The sequence below is a fragment of the Microtus ochrogaster genome, chromosome 4 (genome assembly GCF_000317375.1).
Source record: "Microtus ochrogaster isolate Prairie Vole_2 chromosome 4, MicOch1.0, whole genome shotgun sequence".
Taxonomy (NCBI): domain Eukaryota; kingdom Metazoa; phylum Chordata; class Mammalia; order Rodentia; family Cricetidae; genus Microtus; species Microtus ochrogaster.
This window is the reverse complement of record NC_022011.1, coordinates 48,346,091-48,370,124: the sequence shown is the minus strand read 5'-3', so window position 1 is coordinate 48,370,124 and position 24,034 is coordinate 48,346,091. Positions and strand designations below refer to the sequence as shown.

At 48.1% G+C, this 24,034-nt stretch overlaps 1 protein-coding gene across 2 annotated transcripts in view; it reads left to right on the top strand.

Annotated features, from left to right (window-relative positions):
* Positions 1–24,034, top strand: part of Ak8 (adenylate kinase 8) — a 120,213-nt gene that overhangs the window by 91,026 nt on the left and 5,153 nt on the right. The window lies entirely within an intron of this gene.

The following is a 24,034-nucleotide window of genomic DNA, read 5'->3' as shown; positions in this document are numbered from 1 at the left end:
AACCGCATGATGCCTCACAACCATCTAGAGCTCTAATTCCAGCGGATCTGATGCCCTCTTCTGGCACCCTCAGGCACTGCATGCATGTGGTACATATAAACCCATACAGGCACACACAGAGACATATAATTAGAAATAATATAAATAAATCTTTAATTGAAAGGCTGGGTTGGGCGATGGTGACACACACCTTTAATCCCAGCACTCGGGAGGTAGAGGCAGGTGGATCTCTGTGAGTTCGAGACCAGCCTGGTCTACAGAGCTAGTTCCAGGACAGGCTCCAAAGCCACAGAGAAACCCTGTCTCGAAAAACCAAAAAAAAAAAAAAAAGAAAAAAGAAAGAAAGGCTGGGCGTTCATTGAAAAAGAAACTTTAAAGGAAAAATTGAAAATTAATTATTTTAAACTTCTAACTTAGCATAGGAAAGTAATAAATCCAAAGACCATCAAGAGATTGCTCTAAGACAGTGTTGGCGCATGCCTTTAATCCCAGCACTCAGGAGGCAGAGGCAGGCAGATCTCTGTGAGTTTGAGGCTAACCTGGTCTACAAAGCAAATTCTAGGACAACCAAGGCTTCACAGAGAAACCCTGTCTTGAAAAACCAACCAACCAACCAAACAAACAAACAAACAAAGCACAGGAATGAGCAGAGAAAAGCTGAAGCTCCCGAGGCCGGAGGTTGGCTCTTTGACAGAATTAATAAGGTGGTAAATGTCTACCCAGGTTTGTCCGTAGGCAAATAAAAAGATAAACAAGCTTATAATACAGTAGAAATCATTACACAATCCTTATAGGACAGATTAAATGATAAGAAAAAATGTTACTGTAACTTAGCACAGTAAATTTGGAAACATTAGCAAAAGGGACATATTTTTAGGAAAAATTGTCTTACTAATATTGACATAAGAACTAGAAAAATCAAAACTAGGGCTTGAACCTAAGCCCTTCTGGTGCTTTGTACCATGAGCAACCTTCCCCAGCCCCTCCAATTATATCTACTTACAACTACAGAACAAATTGACTCAAACACATATTTTCTCTCCCCCAAACACCAGGCCCATATGGTTTTTCTAAGGGAAATACACCAAGACATCTACCGAATCATTCATATTTCCACAAATAAACCACTTCAAGAAGATGGAGACTGAAGAAACACACCACAACACATTTAGCAAGATTAATAGAAACTTATAAAACCCAGGGGTAAAATGAGGTCGAAAAGATACAAGACACTGAAATTCAATGTGATTCATAAATAGACTTGACAGCTCCAGAACAAAATATTAGCCAATTCAATCCAATTGCATATAAAGACATTCAAGGGCAGTTCATACATCAGAAAAGTTAGACTTGAATTCACCATAGTCTGCCTCTTAGGGCAGTACGCCCTGTATTCCCTTCTCAGGAGAGAGGGGCAGAAGGATTATGGGTTCAAGGCCAGGCGTGGCAGACAGACAGACAGATAGATAGATTGACCAGAATAATAAGTTAAAGGAAAAAAACCCTACCTATTTAAAAGATGGAAATAAAGCATTTGATAGTATTAAATATAAAACATCACTGGCTATAAATGGAAAGGAATTTTTAACCTGATATAGAATATCTTCCTAAACTATACTGTCTTAGTTAGGGTTTCTATTGCTATGAAGAGACACCATGACCATCGAAACTCTTACAAAGGAAAACTTTTAATTGGGGCTGGCTTATAATTCAGAGGTTTAGTCCGTTATCATCATGGCAGGAAGCATGGCAGCACGCAGGCAGACATGGCGCTGGAGAGGCAGCTGAGAGTTCTACATCCAGATTGGCAACAGGAAGAGAGAGCGACCCTGGTCCTGGCTTGAGTATCCGAAACCTCAAAGCCTGCCCCCAGGGACACACTTCTTCCAGCGAGGCCACACCTCCAATAACGCCACTCACTATGAGCCTTTGGGGGCCATTTTCCTTCAAACCACCACATTTCCCAAACCCAGACCTCTTCAGGGAAGCGTTCTAAGCTTGTGCTAAGACCAAGTCTGAGGTGATTTCCATTTTTACCGTTTCTATGATACATTACCAAAGAGCAAAACACCAATAAGAAGAGTGAACAGCGTGGACTACAAGAACTGGAAGCCCCATCTGTAAATGCATGTTTGTTTACATCAAGAAAAGCAGAAGAGCCCATGGCAGGGCTGAGGATGTGGCTCAGTTGGTAGAGAGCTTGCCTCGCATGTATGAAGTCAGATTCAATCCCCAGTGCTGCCCAAAAGTGGGTGTGGTAGCTGCATGCCCATAATCCTATTCACATGGAAGTGGGAGCAGGAGGATCAGGAGTTCAAGGTCATCCTAAGCTATATACAGAGCTGGAGGATAGCCTTCGACACGTGAGACCCAGGGTAGGGTATCCTACAGACTTCTCCACTTACTACAAAGATACTGTTTAAATGGGGAGGAGCTGGTGAAATGGCTAAGCAGGTACTTACCTGATTCCAATCCCAAAACTCACGTAAAGGGGGAAAGGGAGAAGTGATTGGATAAAGTTGTACCCTGACCACCACACATATGCCCCCCCCATACCATCAGCGCACAATAAATATTCTAAAAGATTCTGGATGTGGTGGCACACACACCTTTGATCCCTGCATTCAGGAGGCAGAGGCAGGTGGATCTCTTCTGAGTTCCCAGCCAGCCAGGGCAGCAGGCTGGTGATGGTATAGAAGTTTTTGAGCTCATTATGTGGTTTATGTAGAAAAGCAAAGAGTCAAGAGCATTCCAGAAGAAGGGTAAGGTGGGAGGGCTTGCCCAACAAACACGAAGGCTGGTTTGAGACAGTAGGTGCCAGCACTGGAATAAACCCTCTAGCCAATGGGATAGAGTCCAGAGCCCAGGAGCAGCTCACACCCGTGAGTACTCCTTGATGTGGACAGGGCAGGAAGCACAGGCCAGTGTGAAAAGGCGAGTTTCTCAGTGAATAAGGCCAGAGACCACCTCTGAATATCAAAACTCTGCCAGTGGCATTACCAACCTGTGTTGTCCATGGGTACCACCCACAAGCAGAGAGCTCCTGATGTGCGGTGGGGACAAGGGCTCATACAACCGAAGGTTGTGTGTGCTCTGGAAATGGCTGTCACCAGGAGCCAAAGGCTGGCTGCGTGTTAGGGACAGCAGGCTGCAAGAACATTTAAATTGCAATGTGAACAATGGCCTGGGGCTGGGAAGTCTGCAGCCCTCCCCAGGCTAGTGGTTCAGCTCAGTTGAATTCCCACCCCCGGGCTCAGGCTGTAGAGACCTCTGACAGAGTGAAACTTAAGCTCTAGGAAGCTTAATTGTTCCCTAGGAGCAGTGATGTCGTGATGGGTTTTATATGTGACTGTCTAAGTGACTGTTTTAAGAATGGCTAACACCCAGAACAATGCAGTTGCTGTGTGTGTGTGTGTGTGTGTGTGTGTGTGTGTGTGTGTGTGTATACACTCACCCTTCTCTGTGGTTCATATAAGGAGGCCAGAGGTAAAGACTGGATATCTTTCTTTAATGCGTTCCATCTTTAAATTGTTTTAATTATTATTTTTTAAATTTTTTAAAAGTTATTTTAATGGGTGTTTTGTCTGCATGCATGTCTGTGTCCCGTGTGTGTGCACTACCTGTGGAGGCCAGAAGAGGGTGCTGTATCCCCTAGAACTGGAGTTCTAGATGGTTGTGAGCTACTACATGGGTGCTAAGAACTGACCCTGGGTCCTCTGCAGGAGCAACCAGTGATCTTAACCACTGAGCCGTTTCTGTAGTCCCATCTGCCTAGTTTTTGAGACAAGCTCTCACTGGAGCTGGAGCTGGCCATTTCAGCCAGTGTGGCTGGTCAGCAAGCTCTGGACAGAAGTTGGCCTGTCTCGACCTCCCAAGTACTGGAGTTGTTACATAAGCCACTTTCCCCTGTGTGCTGGGGACCTGAACTCAGGTCCTCACGCTTGTGCAGTGGGCGCTTGACCCATTGAGCCATCTCTCCAGCCCCAGTAGTTACTTTTAATGTATATGTAGAATAATTAGCTGGTAACAATTATTTCCGCCTCTAGCATTTTGAGTGACCGGCCCCAGGCAACACAAGACAGTCTGGGAAATACTTGGGCTAGTCATGAAAAAAAAAGGCCCTTTTTGGGGAGCTGTGCGCTGAGGCGTCAGTCATCTGTAGGGATGGGCATAAGGCAGAGCTAACTCATGGTGGGCATGGGTCCCTTGAACCTGGTCAGTTCTGTTCTTTACTCCGGTTTCTATTGCTGTCTTGTGGGGTGGGAAAGAGAGGGGGGCTTGAACATGCCAGGATTGTGAATCCTTCTGGAGAACAGTCCTGGAGTCAGACAGCTGAGTCCGAATTCATGTCAGTAAATGGATGCTTAGCGACCACACGCTGTACTCTAGAGCAGCCCCAAGCAGAGTTCTGCTGAGTGACCAGGGCACACACCAGCTCGCACTCTGGGCCGGGGCATGTGAACTGACGGCAGGGCAGGCTTCTGGAGCTACTGGTCCCCAAGGACGAGCAAAAAGGTCACGGGGGAAGAGAGACCGTGGCCTTAAGAGAGGAAGAGCTAGGAAGGGCCAAGGTCAAGGACAGAACCAGCGCCATCTCCCTGGCGTACTGCATCATGGAGCCTCAGTTTCTTCCTCTCCGATGTGGGATCAGTAGTGCATGCTGGGTGAAGCTGCAGGGGGCACAAATGAAGCAGTGTGTACAGACAGTAATGCATTCTAGCAATTGACCATGGAGACCAGGACTAACCAGTAGATCCCATGGGTAGCCCAGATGGCTCTATCAGAGAGCTGGTCAAATGGACGGGAAGTCTTTTTACCTCATTGTCCCCCCTCCTCAGCTGCAAGAGGGCATTCATCTTGCCTAAATCATGCCAGGTGGGTGAACAGTCTTATGTTGGAAGAGGTAGAGCCAGAGGAAGCCATTCCTCAGCTCCCAGCCCCTCTACCCTTATCCCACACTGTGGAGATCTTTCCCGCTAATGACCTAACCCCTGTGGCTGCCCTGGATTGAAATGTCAGTCACTTTAGCTGCCCCTGGTCAAATATGTTCAGTTGTCATCTGCTGGGTGCCCACGGCAACCATTGTGGCATAATAGAGACAAACACAGCAGTGAAGTGAACATGATGGGTCTGGAATGATGTGTTTAATTCACGGTTTGAATAGAGTGCTCATAAAATCTTGATCATGATACAGAGGCTAATAAACACTTCAGATCATAATGATCTGGGGGCTGGGGGGATGGCTTGGGGAAGCAGTTAGTTTTAAAGTGGTTAGAGACGGAGAGAAAAATCAGCCAGGCAGAACCCTCCAGACACCAATCCAAGGAGTTGTCTATGTGGGGTTGGTAATGATCTCAAGTGAGCCATATTATGGGTGTGTGGATGTTAATTTGAAAGGCACGTGCATGGACAATTGCACTGCTGTGTGTGGACATCGCCTTGAGCCTTGTTCTATGTAGCAGCAGGTGCAGCGTGCCAGAAGGCATCAGCATTCAACCCCATTGCAAAGCCTGAGCCCAGAGGGCAGCCAGGGGCGGCTTTGGCTCTGCAGGCCACACATACACGTACTGGTGTGCGGTGGAAGCTGTCCAGGGTAGAGAATGTGCCCCAAACCACTGTGCTGTTGTGGTCCCTTCGGTAATAGGTGGGGGAAAAGCTACTGCCTGGCAGACTAGGTGTTGTAGCACAGGTTCAAATCCTGTTTTGCACATACTGTTCACATGACTTTGGGCAGCTCCCTCTCCTTTTCTGCAAAATCGAGTTGGTGATGTGCACCTGTAGTAAGAGGTCAATTACCAACGGGCATCCAGAGCTCTGAAGAAGGGGACCACCCACCACCTCGTGTGGCCAGAAAGAAGTCACCGGGAAGGTGTCAAGAACAGGATCTTGCTGTGCAGCCGTCACGGCTGACCTGGAATTTGTGATTCTCTCTAGGATCATGGCTGTGCACCACCACATCCAGCTGAGAAAGAAACCTGGAATTGTATCAGTAGGGTTGTTGGCTTTCTGGGGTGAAGGGGTGCAGTTCAGGTTTGACTTATGCCTTGTAAAGGGGTCCCTGGCCACTGAGCCATTAAGAGAGGGAAAGGTTTCAAGGTATTTGATTGCCATGAATGGTTAAGTTTTAAATGAGCAACATGATTGTTTAACGAATGGCTTGGGGAACTGCAGAAGCTCCCCCGCTGGCTCTGCACCCAAACCCAACTGATGGTCAGCTGAGTCCCCCAGTAGCCTCCTACCCTAGGTTCCATGGAAGGTTGCAAACTTATCTCCTGCCCTGGAAGCTGTCTAGTCCAGCAGTTCTCAACCTGTGGGCCGAGACCCCTTTGAGGGGGTTGCATATCAGATATCCTGCATACCAGATATTTACACTGAGATTCATAACGTAGTCAGATTACGGTTAGGAAGCAGCAAGGAAATAATTTTCTGTTTGGGGGTCACTACAACACGAGGAACTGTATTAAAGGGCCACAGCATTAGGAAGGATGAAAACCACTGGCCTAGTCGGATCGAAGCCAGAGTGCTTCCCTCCTGAGGATAATCCTGTGTATGAGACTGAGCTGTTGTTTTTCTGTCTCCTTAGAAAGAGGAGGAAACACAAGGAATTAGATCTCCAAGGGACTGGTGGGAATGTGGACAGAGGCTACTCTTTCGGTCTCTGTCAAGGTGTCCATACAGGGAAAAACAAACAAAACAAAGCAACAAAAACCCAACAAACAAAACAAAAAAAACAAACAAACAAAAAACCCACCAGCAATGGGGACTACAGAAACAAAAACCCTCTCTGATTGGAAATCTTTGAGGATCCGGGGCACTCACTAGCCGAATGACTGTGGGGTTCGAGGTTCCTGGGTTCTCTGGTTCTGGGGAGTCATAATGCAACTCCTATTGATGCCACCACTGTGACAACCGGTGACTTCTGAAAGGACGAGCATTTTACTGCCTGAGATTTCTCCCCAGCTCGGGATCAGTGCTGGAAAAGCTCAGACTGTGTCTTCTGCAGATCTCTGTCCTTTTATGCTGAACAGCACTCATGGAGGAAAAGAGAGCAGGGCTGTCCAGGCTGTGAGCAGAGCCCGAGGAGGAGAGGATCAGGTGCATAGGGAGGAGCCGCAGTCTAGCCCACAAGGGACTCGAGCAGGCCCTAATTGTCTCTCAACACTGTGGGAACTCTGATAAGGATGTGTCAATACTTCAGAGACAGGGAGGTAGAGGAAGTCTGTCTTGGAGGAAGTGAAAAGATGGCTTCACCAGTGCACCCTTCAGAGACCTCAGATTCCACGGATGAGAGTCTTGAGCTGGCACACTTTAGTTGGTGAACATTTTTGGAGTAGCTACCGTATGTCAGGCCCTGTCACAGGAACTAACAGCGAAGCAGGGGACAAAGAAGGTGCATTCAGCTGGGTGACGGTGGCGCACGACTTTAATCCCAGCACTCAGGAGGCAGAGGCAGGCCGATGTCTGTGAGTTCGAGGCCGGCCTGGTCTACAAGAGCTAGTTCTAGGACAGGCTCCAAAGCTACAAAGAAACACTATCCTAAAAAACAAAACAAAACAAAACAAAACAAAAAGCAACAACACACAAAAAAAAAGTGTATTCTGCCCCTGCAGGGGCAGATAGTAAGCGTGAATCACATGTCCCATCTTCTGAGAGGGGACTGCAGAGCGACACAGAGAGAAGTGTGAACCTAGAGACAGAGTGCCACCTCAGCAGAGTCCTAGAGGTAAGCCAGGACATGGACATCCTAGGCTAAGAGACTGACTTGGCCTGTGCAGAGCCAGGACCTACTGAGAGTCCAGGAGTGTGAAGTGAGGACCAGGAGGGCCAGTAAGGCTCATGGCGGACACCTGAGCTGAGCCGGGTGTCACACAAGGGTCGCTTCTTTGCAGGCCATCCAAAGCCTGTCAGAGTCAGGCCGACCTAGCAGGAATGTCATTCTTCCTCTGATTGGCCTGGCAGCCTTGGGCTCCTCCCTCTGAGCCTCCCGGGGCCAATCACAGAGCTGTTTCAGCTGGCTACAGAGGAACTGTGACAAGCACAAGGTGCTACGTGAAGGAAGGTGCTACAGAAGGGCACACCGTGGGACATCTTACACGCCGAATGCCTAAGGCTCATGGGTGGAAGGCAGAGCATCCGTGGCAGTGGATGGGTGTGTGGCATTTTGAACATACTGGGCGCCACTAACTTGTACCTCTAAAGTGATTTGTTTTACATCCTGTGGATTTCATCATAAGTGATGAGGGCTGGCGAGATGACTCAGTGAGGGGAGGCCCTTGCTGCTTAATCTGACCGCTTGAGTTTGGTCCTCAGGACCCACATAGTAGAAGAGAATAGGTATCCACAAGTTATCTGCTGACCTCTGCACTACAGGTAATGGCTCAGCCTGGGCTACGTGAGACTGTGTCTAAAAGCAAACTAAAAAAAAAAGAACAAGAATGTAAGTGATGAGCAGACCTGGAGAGAGAGAGAAAGAGAGAGAGAAAGAGAGAGAGAGAGAGAGAGGAGAAGGTGCGCTAACACAGCTAAGCACTGCAAGCCACTGCAGTGGGCGTCCAGCAGCCATGGGGCCTGAGACTGTTTATTCCCCGGTGACAATATTGCCGCACCCATAGAGTGGGGCAGCCCTGCCATCTGCATCTTGCCCGCATAGAACCAGGATAAGGTGTCTGTCTCACCAGAGAGTGTCCAGTGGTCACCACTACCTGTTCCAGGGATGTGACCTGGAAAAGCTGGCTAGTTACTGCAAGCCCTAGCTCCCATTCTTAGCCAGTGGGGGACAGTGGTGCCTAGCACCTTCAGGGAAGACACAGCTGCAGGATGTGCTCACCCACAGTCAGTGCTGAGGGTGAAGGCTGGTGACCACGCAGACACTTTGTGGGAAGGTTACCAAACAAGGTGGGCGCCACCCCTTCCCAGCTCTCAGTTCTGGTAACTTGTGGTCCAGTCCCCTTGCTCCTCCCTAGCCTGTGGCACATCTTAATCTGTTTTTTTTCTTCAAGGTTTGATCATTTCTTTGTTACTCTATTTTCGACTGGACTCAGAAGTAGCTCTTTGCTGGTGTTTTCTTTGGCTTCCTTCATTGTTTTGACTAAAAAGTTAGCATATTTGGCAGCCTCTTTATTTTTCTTAGTGTGCTGTTTCTTCAGAACATTGGCACTTGTGCTACAGGACAGTGGAGGAACAAGACGCCGAGTCTTGGGTGTGTGGGCCACGGCCTCTTTCCCTCTCTAAGGCTTTCCAACAGCATCGTTATCTCCAGAGAGATTGGAAACTCGTCTGATTCTGCTGGCTCTCCAGGGCTGCAGCTGCTGAGGCACAGGAGTACCCTTTGGTCCTGGGTAGCCCACTCTGTCAGTGTTGCTGGAGGCTGTTTGCTCGTTCCCGGCCACTCAGACCCGAAATAATCACACAGAAACTAAATTATTTGCAATAGTGTTTGGCCAATAGCTTAAACATATTTCTAGCTAGCTCTTATATCCTAAACTAACCCATCCCCATTAATCTGTGCATCACCACGAGGTGGTAGCCTACCAGCAAATTTCGGCAAGCTCTGACAGAGGCATCTGTCTTCAGTCTCTCTCTCTCTCTCTCTCTCTCTCTCTCTCTCTCTCTCTCTCTCTCTCTCTCTCTCCATCTTTGTTTGGATTTCCTGCCTGGCTTTACTCTTTATTCATTAACCATTAAAACAACACAATACAGAAGGACTTCCCACACCGCCTCAGTCCAAGGGTATCCAGTTCCATTGGTCCAGGGGTGTCCCGCTCCATTGGTCCAGGGGTGTCCCGCTCCCCTGGCCAGCAATAACCAAGTTGAGAGCACTCGGGTTGCCACCCACGAACAGACATGTGCCTCCTCCCTCCAGTCGTCCTTGGTCTGTAATAGGAATGCCCCTTACCCTACAACAGGTGCACTCTGCCAGGGGTCAGCATGCCTTGCTTCATGGGAAAACCTTGTTTGTTGTTCCCGTCACTGATTCTGACCACGTGACCCTCCTCTCTTCACCCAGAGCATCAGTAACTACTTCTGAGGTCATGCACTTCTAGAAAGCATGAAGCTTGTGCTCACCATCCACGTTGATGAGTTTCTGACAGCCACTGGCAGGGAAGCTACTCAGCTTCATCTTGACAAGGCCAACCACATGAAAAGTGAATTTTAACCCTCCTTTTTCGTAATTCTAGTGGAAACACGTTGTATTTTATTTTACTTTTATTTATTTATTTTACTTGGGGGAGGAAATTGTTTGGCTTACAGTTCTAGTCCATTACCAAGGAACAACAAAACAGGAACTCAAAGCAGGAATGGAGAGGCAGGAACTTAAACCGGTACTACTGGTGCACTGCTTACTAGTTTGTTCTCTATGGCTTGTTCATCTTGCTTTATTACACACCCCAGGACCCAGGAAGGCACTGTCCCCTAATCATGGGATCCCCTCCAGGTTCCAAGATGGTGTCTGATGTCTGTACGGAAGCAGCCACAGTGAGCGGCTCGTTTACCATGCTCACTCATGCTGCTGGCCTGAAGAGACTCCATGGGGAGGTGTTTGTTGAATGAATGAATAACTGTCATTGATTTTCCCATCTTTGAGGCATTGATCTGTGATGAAATGTTCTCACTTTCTCATCAGCCCCCCCTTCTACCTGGTGCTTGGGTCAGACCAAGACAGAGTCTAGCAGTCATGCGTGTTTGTTTTCTGTCTGTCTACTTTTGTGGCAGGAGGACACTGACATCGTATCCGAGGATTTTCTAGGAGACAGGAGGTCCCTCGCACCTTGTATATCTACCTTAGTTCTGTCTCCGAGGGTAAAGCACAGGGTAGGTTGCTTGAGGTATTGGGTTTGGTCCTCAGCAAAAGCAAAACCAGAACATTGAAATCTGCAGCAAGGGCAGAATCTGGCCCAGTCACACCTGCCGCCTGCACTGTGCTGTTTCTTTCATCTAAAATGGATGCTTTTTCCTTTTTACAAGATTACCTTTGGGGGCTGGAGAGATGGCTGAGCAGTTTAGAACACTGGTTGCTCTTGTAGACCTGAGTTTTGTTCCCAGCACCTACATGGCGGCTCACAACCATCTAAGTCCAGTTCCAGGGGGTCTGTCCTCTGCTGGCTTCCATGGGCACTGCACTCATATGATGCACACACACCGTGCATGCAAAATACGCATACACGTAAACTAAAAATAAATATTTTAAGAGAAATAGATACAAAATAATCTTCACAGGCTCAGGGTGCATCTCGGAGTGGCAGAGTATTTCTCCAGCAGGTGGCTTCTACTCCGCACGCCGCCATTACAACAGCACACAGATATCTTTCTCTCAGGATTTTATGGCCAATGTTTTTCCTAATTGTAGAAACAACACAGTTGTGTTGTAAACAGCAAACAGACCTGTGTAAAGTAGCTAGTCCCTTTGGTTGTCCTCTTGCCTATACCGCCCCCACCCCCCGTGGCTCTGATCCACTAGGTGCCTGCACATCTGTCCAGCTTTACTTTCCTCGTGAACAAAATCAGACCATTATTTTGTTTTTGTTTATATTTTTCGAGACAGGGTTTCTCTGTGTAGCTTTGGAGCCTGTCCTGGAACTTGCTCTGTAGACCAGACTAGTCTCAAACTCACAGCGGTCTACCTGTCTCTACCTCTGAGTTCTAGGATTAAAGGTGTGAGCCACCACCACCCTGCTGCAAAATCAGACTATTATAATCTATGCCATTGCACAGCTTTTAATATTTTCAGGTTTTGTTCATGTTTTTTTTTTTTTTTTGGTTTTTCAAGACAGGGTTTCTCTGTGGCTTTGTAGCCTGTCCTGGAACTAGCTCTTGTAGACCAGGCTGGTCTCGAACTCACAGAGATCCGCCTGCCTCTGCCTCCCGAGTGCTGGGATTAAAGGCGTGCGCCACCATCGCCCGGCTTCATGTTTTTTTTTTTTTTTTTTGAGAGTCTCACACTATAGCCTAGGCTGGCCTCAACTAGGAACTAGGGATTCCACTCAAGCTTTGACTGGCAAACTGACAAGTGTATTGGGTTTGCTTACAGAGGGATCACAAGTGAGGGACTACATACAAGATTATGGGTGACCCCAGCATGGGGGCCGATGTCTCTGTTGCTACTTAGGTAGCAACATATTTGCTGGCTCTCCTGAGACCATACATAACTGGGGTGGGGAGCAGCAGGAAGGTGGCTGGCATCTCAGGTGAGGGTCTAATGGCCCTGCACACCCCTCTTTCTATGAAGGAACACCAGCAGACTGTATCCTAACAGTCCCCTGCTCTGTTCTGCTCAAGAATGGCATTCTACAGGATCACATCATTTCGCTCTTGTGCAGCTATTATACTTAGAAGAAATTCTGAGTCAAGATGCTTGAACTCCTTCGGGCCTCAGTTTCCCCATTTATGCAATAGGAATACCATTTGTCTTCCAGGATGACATAAGGTAGCAGCTTTAAAACATCTAAGGCAGTGTACTTGGGAAGTAAAAGTTTGGTTTAATTTTTAGGCCAGATTATGTTAAACTCAGCTGGACCACCAATTGCTGGCTACATTTAAGCAGAGGTCCCAAGTGATTATTAAAAACCAAGTTAACATTGCTGCTTTAGTTTGCAGTTGCGCGGCTGCTGTCTGGGTTCTCCTCAGCTGTGGCCGCTGGGTTTGTGCCACCTAGTCCAGGAGGGGCCCTGTGTGCATCCCCAGACATCCTGCCGGCTGCCAAGGCTGTTCTTGTAGGTAGTACCAGTTGCTTAATTTGACAGCATTGTGAGATTGGGGAACAGAGAGAGGGGAAGGGTGGAGGAAAGGGATGGGGGTCAGCTCGCGGGTGGCAGGTTCTAGTAAAACACACTTAGCAAAAGCCCAGGTCATGTGGTTTATTCCACGTCAGCCCAAATACTAAGCCTGGGCTCCGTTCCACTATGGCTCAACTCAGCACCATCCTCGTCCTGCCTTTTCCCTCACGGGGGATAGGGCGTCCATGACAAGTCTGTCACAGGGGTAAGGTGCTGACACTGACTGGGCCACCCCATAGCTTAGGCCACGTAGGATTGATCGTGCAGGCTTTTAATTTGTTCGTGTGCATGTGTGATTTGTGTGTGTGTGTGTGTGTGTGTGTGTGTGTGTGTGTCTGGAGGAGAGAGAGAGAGAGAGAGAGAGAGAGAGAGAGAGAAAGAGAAAGAGAGAGAGAGAGAACATGCACACACGTTCAATTGTAGTTCTCTCATGTGAAAGTCAGAACTGGCTTGGAAGCCGCAAGACAACAGTGGGATTCTGGAGATGAACCAGTCAGTCTGTGTGAGGGTTCTGACCATCTGAGGGGAGCGAGGAAGCTTCAGAGTGGGTGGAGGCTGGAGGCAGCCCCTCCCTCAGGCATCTGGCTGATCTGACTGGGAGATGGGACTCTTTCTCACTTCCTCTCAGCCTCTTCCTAGTGCGCCAGGATCTTCTCATGCCAGGGATGGGTACAGTTGATTCTTGCCTGTTTCCTTTCTTGAGTCCTCCAAGCACCTGGCAGCAGACATTCAAGTTTGAATTCAAGTTTGCCGTGATCTGTATTTAACGAAACCCCGCGTGGCTGCCTTGTACTGATGGACAAAGCGAGGCCTGGAGGAGACTCTGAGAGTGACAAGTGCCCCTGGTGGGCTGCCCTGTGGAAAACCCCCACACTCTGGATATGGACTGGGCTGTGGAGACTCACAGGGTAGAAACAATACAAAAGCAAGGGGTCTCAGAATTCAGTTCCTACCTCCCTTGAAAAAAAAAGGGGTCAAGTCCCAAGGGTCCCCAAGGTCATGAAGTCAGCATCTGGAATGAGTGTCCCTAGTAAAACAAAAGGTGATTGATCAAATTCTGAGCCCTTTTAATCACCTAATGGCTGGGGACCTTCGGGTTCCTAGGTTTCTGGGGAGGCCAGGCCAGACACTGTAACAACACCCAGGTTTGGCCTAGCTTCTCCACATTACAGCCACAACACTGACGCAGACAATTGAAGTATTTGAGAACAATGAAATATGCATGGCTATCTGTGACAGCCCCGCAAAGTCGGGCAATTAGCTACGTAATCTGAGAGGGGAGCCGGCCCTCGGCAGCCCGAGGCTCCCCATTAGTTAAATGCATTTTGTACGTCCTCATCCCATCAAATCAACTAACACTTCCTTTAATTGGTTCATGAATTATACAGCCACCCCCTGCATTATAATTTAATCGCCTGTAAACATTCCTAGGGCCCCACCAGTAAAGTGTATCGGCGCTCATTAATTCGTTAATTCCAGCAGATGGAAGGGGAGATGGGACGAATGGTTTTGGAACAGAGCGCCTTGGGCAATGGAAGAAGGGAAAAAAGGTGGGGGGCCACTTAGGTTTTTTTTTCCAGGGCTGTCAGAAACTCAATCTGCGAGCTGTCAGCAGCCTGGACCAGTCCCCACCCCCTCCACGTCCTAGACTGCAGGGAAGTGACTGGTGGATTCATAGGGAGGCTTGTCAACTGGCTTTAAACATCAAGCCAGCGGGTAAACCGGGCCCAATGTAAATTAATTCTTGTCTTACGGCCCCCCTCTCTGTCCCCATGAATATTTCATGGCGGGTGGCATAAATATTAATTCTAATAGCTCTGCACAGTGGTTATTATTTCTGTTTTATGACAAATATTCATAAAATATTCAAGACCCTTTTTTAGAACATTTACACACTTGATTGTGAATTTTCCCAGTTTCCTGGGGACACTGTAAACATATTGGGGTTCTCTTGATGGACTCTTCCCCCTTAATTAATACCACTGGCTATTAATATTTAATCAGACTTGTTTTTTTTTTCCAGAAGTAAAGTCTATTACGTTGCTGAGCCAAAGGGTATTTCTTCCCTTTCTGTCTGTAAAATGGGAGGCTTTTGCCCTCCAGCCCCCAAGACTCTGACTCTTGGATGGGCTGAGCAGGGTGGCCTCCTTGCCTTTATTTTGAAGACCTTTTCCATCTCCTTTTAACCGAATTTCTAGAGACAGCCCAAGTAACTGTAGTGAGATCCTTCAGAAGAGGGCTGTTGCTGTTTTTATGCAAGGATTTAACATAATTTTGGAATAATTAAAGTGTGGGTTTAAGAAACACAGTGGCAAATTCCTTAGGCAAGGCAACCGTGATTGGGGGTGAGCAGTCTTTTACAGCCTGCATTGTTTGTCTTTGACCCCAAGAGGCAGCTTATGGTGTACCATCCTCCAGGAGGAGGGTGAGAAGTGAGTCAGTCTTGGGCAGCCACGGAGGAGCCTGAACAGTTAAATCCAGCTACAGCCTACGAGTTAAGTGGCTTCCTTGTTCACTGTGTGGTTCCTAAGTCCCACTAGAGACTTCCGGAATGTTTTAATGACTCACGGTTATTTGGCACATAGGAACATAATAGGCAGCAGAGTCTGATGGACCTGGAGCCCAGGCTAGAGACAGCACATAACCTCTAGGCCCTAGAAATGGTCAGGATCCCAGCACCTATGCAGGTGTTCTCATGGTGCAGAGTGGGTGTGGTAACGTGTGATATGCTGAGTTCAACTCTGGTACACAGTGTCGACAAAGTTTTTGGTGGGGATGGTGGTGATTAAGGTAGTGATGCTGCTGCTGGTGGTGGTGGTAATGACAGCAGTGGTGATGACAGGGTCGATGGACTGATGGTGATGACAATGTCAGTGATGGCGGAGGTGGTATGGTGATGGTGAGAGTCATAGGGGTGATGACAGTGGTAGTGACGGTGCTGATCATGGTGATGGTGGTGATGATGGTGATGGTGCTGATAATGGTGATGGTGAGTCATAAGGGTGATGACAATGGTAGTGACGGTGGTGATAATGGTGATGGTGGAGATACGGTGATGGTGAGAGTCATAAGGGTGATGACAATGGTAGTGATGGTAATGGTGATAATGGTGATGGTGGTGATAATGGTGATGGTGATGGTGATGATATGGTGATGGTGATGATATGGTGATGGTGAGTCATAAGGGTGATGACAATGGCACTGACGGTGCTGATCATGGTGATGGTGGTGATGACGGTGATGGTGCTGATAATGGTGATGGTGCTAATATGGTGATGGTGCTGATAATGGTAATGTTGAGTCATAAGGATGATGACAATGGTAGTGACGGTGGTGATAATGGTGATGGTGGAGATATGGTGATGGTGGAGATACGGTGATGGTGAGTCATAAGGGTGATGACAATGGCAGTGACGGTGCTGATCATGGTGATGGTGGTGATAATGGTGATGATAATGGTGATGATGGTGATAATGAACAAAAGGCCCAAGATTCAAATTAAAGCCAAGAAACAAAACACTTTCAAAATCTTCAAGGAGCTGGTCTGGGTGGGCCAGTGGAACAAAGGAGAGTAAGGATTCCTCAGAATACAATAACTTTAACAGGCCCAATGGAAGTGGGTCAGGGAGGGTGGGAAGCAGCCTCTGTAGGTCTCTGCAGCCTCCCTTGCATTTGTGACAAGGGATGGCAACCACCATGCCTCTGGCCTGGTGTCACTAGCATGGGGTCACCTCCATGGAGGGAAATAAGCACAGAACAGAGGGTTAAGAGCACACATCTGAATGCAGTCCCAGGGCCAAGTCTTGGCCACTTTCCAGCTGAATAACTTTGTCCAGAGCCTTGCTCTTCATGGCCTGTGATGTCAGTGTGTGTTGTATCCTAGTACCAAAGCCTCATGGGACATCCTGAGGATTAAATAAGGAATAACGCAGTGTCTCTGCAGGGACCGGCTCAAGGCTCCAGAACCCCATAGGCATGCAGTCAAACTCTTGGCCCACACCAGAAGGGCCATAGTCCTAGCTGATCCCCAGAGGCTGCAGCATGTGACAGGCACCTGCAAGAACCAACGCGCTCCAGCTCCTGAGACCCTGCACAGCATTTCCCAGCTCCATACTCAGTGATGTCAAGTAGGCAGCTTGCAACTATATCAGGAGAATTTACACCAGAGAAATGGCAAAAGCTCCAATTTCCAGGGCTCCTGCTGACATGCATAAACTGGATATCCAGCAAACCATGGAGCAAGGATGCGGACAAGGGATGTGTGAGCTTCACACTCCTGCCAGGGTCATGGCATGACTCCCTGTATTTTTCTAGCCAATGTTTTTTGTTTGGTTTTTGGAAACAGGGTTTCACTATGTTGCCCACGCTGATCTCAAGGGCATCCTCCTGTGTCAGTCTCTGGAGTGAGCTGGGCATGATACACCACACCAGGCTTTTCCTGTACGTTTTTAAGTGGCATCAGACAATTTCACCTATTTGTTTACTTTCGAGACAGTCTCATGTAGCCCAGGCTACCCTTAAGCCTGCTAATGTAGCTGAAGATGACCTTGTGCTTCTGATCCTCCTGCCTCCATTTTCTAAACTCTGGGATTATAGGCATGTGCCACTATACCAATTTCTGCAGGGCTGGGGACAGAAGCCATGGCCTCATGAATGCAAGGGGAACATGCTACCAATGTAGCTATATCCCCAGTCCCAATATGCTTTTTATTCAGTTACTATATCTTGAGCACATTTCCGGGCCATGAACTTTTTGTTGTACCAAGCTTGCCTGTGAGTATCTCTGTGCTTCTTCATTTGGAAATCATGGTCACCTCAAACAAGAGGACCCCGCAAGGGAGATGTTTTCAAACGTTTCTGAATAGTTTTAACTTGATACAACCTATAATGACCTGGGAAGAGAGTCTTACTAAGGAATTTTCTAGATCACTTTGGCTTGTAGGCATGTCTGGAGTAGGGGTGGTTTGTCTTGATTGTTAATTGATGTAGGAAGACCCTGCCTACTGTGGGCAGTACCATCCTCCAGGCAGATATTCCCAATAGTATAAGAGAGGAGCAATCTAGCTGAAAGTGGGCTCTTGACTGTGGAGATGACGTGACCTTGAAATGTGCCATCCAAGCTGTGAAGGACTGGAGCCTGGAACTGTAAACTAAAGCAAACCCTTCTCTACATTGTTTTGGTCAGGGCGCTTCATCACAGTAACCAAAATGAAACCAGAACATCTTCCCACGGCACTTGGGTCGTTTGGTTGGGTTACCAAGACAGTGGTCGGAACAAAAGCATTTGCATTCTCCGAGGCCTGGAGAGATGGCTCTGTGGCTAAGAGCACTCTTACAGAGGACTGAGATTTGGTTCCTAGCAACCACATAGGAGGTCACAACTTCATGTAACCCCAGTTCAGGGCACCCAACACCCTCTTCCAGCGTTTCTGAGCACCAGGCACACACAACACGTATATATGTATATATGAAGTACATCTTTTATCTTTAAAAAAGTGTTTGCATTCTCTTGACAGTGTTTCCTGTTGGTCTAGCTGTAAAGGACAGGTGGATCTGTGACCTAACTGTAGAGGTCAAAAGCACCAAAAAAGCTGGAATAGTGTGTGTTTGTGTGTGTGCGAGAGACAGACAGACAGACAAGACGAACAGACTAAGGCAGAGGTCAACCATAGCTGCTGTTCCTTCAGCCGTCCACCTTCTTGTGGTGGACTAGAACTTGCCAAGTAGGCTGTATGATGAGTCACAAACTCTAGGGACCTGGTCTGTCCCTGCCTCCCCTGCCTGCCCAGTACTGGGATTGTCAGTGCATACCCCCAGGCCCTATTTTTTTTTTTTTTGGATTCTGCAGATTTAGCTCAGGTCCTTTTTCTTGTAAGACAAGCACTATCTCCAGAGCCTCTGAATTTATTTTTTAAAACAGCAGAATGATGGGGGAGTCTGAACACAGATTTGGGGAGAACAGCTGCTCATGGTTAGATGTTTCAGGCTCACAAGACCCTTGAGGGCTTAGGGAAGGGCTCGTGTCCTGTTAGCCTGGCCTTCCTGTCTCAGAAATGTGAATCTCAGCCCATTACTGACCCAAAGCCCGGATGAGGGGGCACATGCCAGCCAGAGACCAAGGCTTTGCCCCACAGATGGTGGCCAGCTTGTCTCCTGTTATTCTCGTCTCAAACTCATTTGCTTTTCTCTGTGGGAAAAGCTTGCAGAACTACCTGGCTTTTCCTTATTGTCTGGGGAGCTCCTGGGTGGCAGCGTGCATAAGAAAAGATTTTTTTCTTCTTTCTTCTCAGTGGTGAAGGAAATAAACATTTTAAGAGGGCTTTTAAAAAGAGCTAGAGTCTGCAGGAAGATCCTGGGTCATTCTCCTTCCACCGGGCTGCTGTGTTTGGAAATGCACTTTTAAACTGCCAGGAGCGCTTGCTAATTTGCTAGTTAACAGCAGGAGAGTGAGTTTGTTGCTTGCCCCTGGAGAGACTGCAGGTACCGCCAGGGTAGGTTTGCACTGTCAATTATGCGCTGTTTTCTCCAACAAGAACTGGCCAGTGGGAGCCCTGGTTTTAAAGGAGTGAGAGCTGGAAATGAGAGGGGCTGTCACTGCTATCCAAGGCCAGACGCAAGATGCCCAAGGTGGTAGGATCAGGTGGAGGTATTTGCCCTTTGGTTTTTCAGATTTGCTTATCAGAGTGAAGCAGCCACGTGGCAAGCACTTTAAAATCCTGGCCAGGGAGACCACGTGTCCAGACTCTCCTCTGCATGGCTCTTCCTGGGCACAGCCTCTCTCAACAGTGAATTCCAGGAATCTTTGCAGGCTTGGCCTGTGACCCAAGCTCCTGTCAGGAGGGCCAACTGCACGGAATCGAAGCTGTGCTTTGCTACGTTGGTATAGGGCCAGATTGTGCACCGACACCCACCTGCCCACTTTCGGCTCATGTCCTGGCTCTTGGCATTTTCCGGGCAGGAAGGACACAGTACCAGCAAGGCAGCCCCGGCCCCTGTCCTGAACCTTGGTGTACTTCAAGGATGAACCTGCTACGGTTTTAATCTGGACTGAGCATCCTCCATTGGGGTGGTGTGAACGTATAGGGGAAACTGAGGCTGGGCAGGTGGCTCAATTGATAAAGTCCTTTCTGGGACCCAGAACTCACAGAAAAACGCCTGGCATGCAGGTGTATGGCTGCAATTCTAGCCCAGGGGAGGCAGGAACAGGAAGGTCCCCGGGACTCCCCAACTATCAGCCTAGCTGAATCCGTAAGCTGTAGGAAAATGAGAGAGCCCGTCTCAAAGGAGGTGGGCAGGCTTCCTTAAGATGCTCCTTGAAGATAGTTTAGGGCTTCCATATGCTCAGCAGCTGAGAGCACTTGTTGTTCTGGCAGAGGACCCGAGTTCTAGTCTCAGAACCCACATGTCAGCTCACAACCATCTCAATTCAGTTCCAGGGGATCTGACGCCTCCTTATGCCCTCTGTGGGCACCAGGTACATACATGGTATACAGACATACATGCAGGCAAATTACTCAGACACATAACATGGCTACTTCTGCTTTGTGCTCTCAGAACACCGTGAAATTTGTCATTGATGGAGGACCACCCTGGCATCATCTTCTCCTTCCATGTCCTGGACGAAGCTTCCGGTCAGGCAACGCGCTTTGTCCCTCACTCCATCATCTCGTCTGGGGTGCTGTTTGTGTTTTCTCTGGGAACTCTCCTCTTTCCTGGTCCTCCTCCAATGGTGGTCACTGCGTAGTTCTCCCTGAGTTGTACCATAGCCAGAGACAGCCACAGAGGCTCTGCACAGGAGGAGCCCCGGTGCCTTCCTCCCCATGGCAGAGGCTGGGCCTTCGATATGCTGGAAAGAGGAGGCAACTTGAGCCTTTTCCAAGAAACTATCTTCAGACGCCACACTTTCCCCTTTGGGTATCAATTCTGGAGACACTGGAGCAGTTAGGGCCCCTGCACACGTGTGTTGCCAGCTGTGCATGGAGCTCACACTTCCTGAATTTTGGATACAAATGCTTGATCGGATATGTGTTTTGCAAATATTTTTCCAATTCTGGCTTATTTTTAAATGTATTTTGAGATACAGAGAGTTATTTGTTTTAATTACATTTGATGTGTGTTTGTGTGTGTATGTGTACGTGTGTGTGTGTGTGTGTGCATGTGGTGGTCAGAGGACCAGTTCCAGGAGCCGGCTGAAGAGGGATCGTGAGAGCAGACACCTTTGCCCTGTTACCCGGCTCAGAGACATTCAGTCTCTCACTGCTTGCACACTGTTGCTGTTGCTGTTTTGTAAGCAGATCAGTGTTGTCCTCTCTCATGCATGGTGCGCACCTGGAATTGTAGCCCTCAGGAGCCCGAGTCAGGAGGATTGATAATATAAGGTCAGTCTGGGCTGCAGAGCAGTTGATGCCCAGCTTAGGCTGCATAGCGAGACCCTGTCAAGTTAGGCTAAAAGTATGGTAAATTTTGCTTTCGATTTAAAATCGATTAAAGCTCACTTAGTTGTAATAATGAATTCTCTTAATGTGTTGTTGGACTTTTAATTTATGCAGTTCTCTGTGCACTGTACTGTTGCGGAAATTACAACTATGTAAAGATGTGTTCCATTTATTTATGCTGCAGCATATTTAGCTGTGTAAAGGTGTGTTACTTTGTTTATGCTGCACTTGTTTAATAAGATCAGGATGTGAATTTAATTATGTAAAGATGGGTTGCTGTTTCACCTTGCCTGTCTAAGGCACCTGATTTATCTAATAAAAAGCCGAACAGCCAATAGCTAGGCAGGAGAGGGAGAGGCAGGGCTGGCGGGCAGAGAGAATACGTAGGAGGAGAAATCTAGACTAGAGAAGAAGAGAACAAGGGAGAAAGAGAGAGACATACGGGGGGGGGGGGGCAGAAGCCAGGCAACCGCCCGCTAGCCAGACCTGGAGACAGCAGGAAAGTAAGACACACAGAAAGAAAGGGAAGTTAAGAAGCCCCAAGGCAAAACGTGGATGAAAAGAAACATGTTAGGTTTCTCTTCATCTAGTGAGAAACAAGCATAAGCTAAGGCTAAGCGTTTATCGCTAATAACACGTCTCCATGTCGTGATTCGGGAGCTGGTTGGTGGCCAAAAGAAAAAGCCTGCTCCACTGTATTGTATCAGTGGTGTTTTGTGGCTCTCTATATGAGACAGTCATTAGGAGGCAGGTATGTCCTCCTCACGTCCACAGGCCACCTGCAGCCTGCATTAGCAATACATGAGTGTGTGAGCGTGTATGTGTGTGTGTATAATATGTGTATGAGTGTGTGTGTTTGTATGTAAGTGTGTTTGATAACTGGACTTGGCTCCTGAGTGTGAACTTTGTAGATAACAACATGTTCAGCATCTAGAGCTTGAAGGAGCCTGACAGACAGCATGGCAGTGAGGAAGAGGTTGACGTGGTTCCGGCCAGCTAGGCTGCTGCGAACCAGCTGTGTTTGCTTCGTGGGGTGGCTGCAGCTGCACACAGTGCCAGCAGGGTTGTGTGGAAATGGGTGGAGGTGGCCCTCAGGGAGGGGAAGCTGGGCAAAGGGAGAGGAGGAGACCCCCCCCCCCCCCCCCGCCGGGAGTGGCTGGCCTGAGAAAGAACATCCGGCTCTGCTTTGCCATTTGTTGGTTAGCTGTTTTTCTCTTGAGTTCATACATGTTCTAGTGTATGATACCAAGTGTGCCAGGCTTCCGTGTGGTTTGAATGTGAATTGACTCATGTATGTGAGTTCTGGAACCTTTAGGAGGTAGAGTCTTTCTAGTAGAAGTCTGAAGGGGAGGGGTTTGGGAAAGGCCTTGAGGATTTAGTGACCCATCCCAGCTTTCCTTTTGTTCTCTACTTCCTGATGGCAGAAAAGACTTGAGTGGGCAGCAGCCTCCATTCTCCTGCCGCCCTGATGCCTTGACTGTGAGACGGAATAAACGCTTCCGCCCTCAGATTGCCTCTTGTCATGTCTTAGGTCACAGCAATAAAGGTAGCTGGGGCTGGTGATATGCCTCAGGGGTGAGGGCACTTGCCTGATGACCTGAGTTCAGTCCCTGGGAGCCACAGGTAGGAGAAAACCAGCTCCAGCAAGCTGTCTGTAGAGGGCAAGAGGTCCTGCGCACCCAGATAAGCACAAAGGAAACCAGGAAAGTTGAACACACAGGCTTGTCTCTTAGGGGAAGGAGATGTTTACCTGCCTTCCACCTGGAATTCTGGGAAAGGATGGAGTTCGCAACCTGGTGATCTTTGCTATATGTTGGGCCAGCCTGCACCTGAATCCCCCAGAATTTTATGCTTCTTTATCCCCGACCATCGCCCTCTAAACCTTGAGCATTGCTTCTTAGCCCATAAAACCATCCTTGTGAGAGCTATCATTTGTACTTTACAACAGCCTACGTGACTTCCATTTTGTCTTCACACCAGGCCAATCCTGACTCCCACAAATGTTATGTTTACTTCAGCCATTCTCCCTAGACCTTTATCTTGAGCACTGTTTCTAAGTCAACAAGAACCCATGTTAGCAATGAAGCCACTTGTACTTTGTAAAGAGTTTCAAGGTAGCTAAGTGGTGGAGGTGCACGCCTTTAATCCCAGCACTCGGGAGAGATCTTTGTGAGTTCAAGATCAACCTGGCCCACGGAGAAAGTTCCCGGACACCCAGGGCTGCACACAGAAAACAAAACAACCACCACAACAAAGTGTTTCATTGCAGTAAACATGTCTTAAGCTTCGTTGTACCCACAGGAATGAATTAACTGTCACCAGGAAACTTTCCCCCCAAGGTGTGTTGTGCATAAATACAGCTAAAATAAACCATCTAGTGTCAGACTCCAGAAGTTTGAGCCAATGACAGCAAATTCAAGCTGACCCTGAGTTTCACTTCTTGTCTCTCCCACCCACCCCTGGTACGTGCAGGGACCTGCAGTTGTTCCTTGACCTCTACATACACATGCCCCTGACTACCTCCCAAAAAATGAATAAAAGATTTTTTTTTTTAAAGAGTAACTTTGGGTAAGTACTAGAAGGAATCCAAAGAAAGCCAACCCAAGCAAAAGTAGAGATTTATAAGTATTTGTGTCAGCCATTTACTGAGGTATCAGCCTCAGGCTATGCATGGTCCTATTTTCTCTGGTCACCTCCCCAATGGCTCTGGGCAAGCCTTTCTAAGGAAGGCCCCCTGGGTTAAGTCTGGGCTTCCATCTGTCCTGCGGTGAAGTCAGTAGATGAAGCTCCTGTAGAAGGGGCTGGAGCTGCCTTGCATGTGCCTTG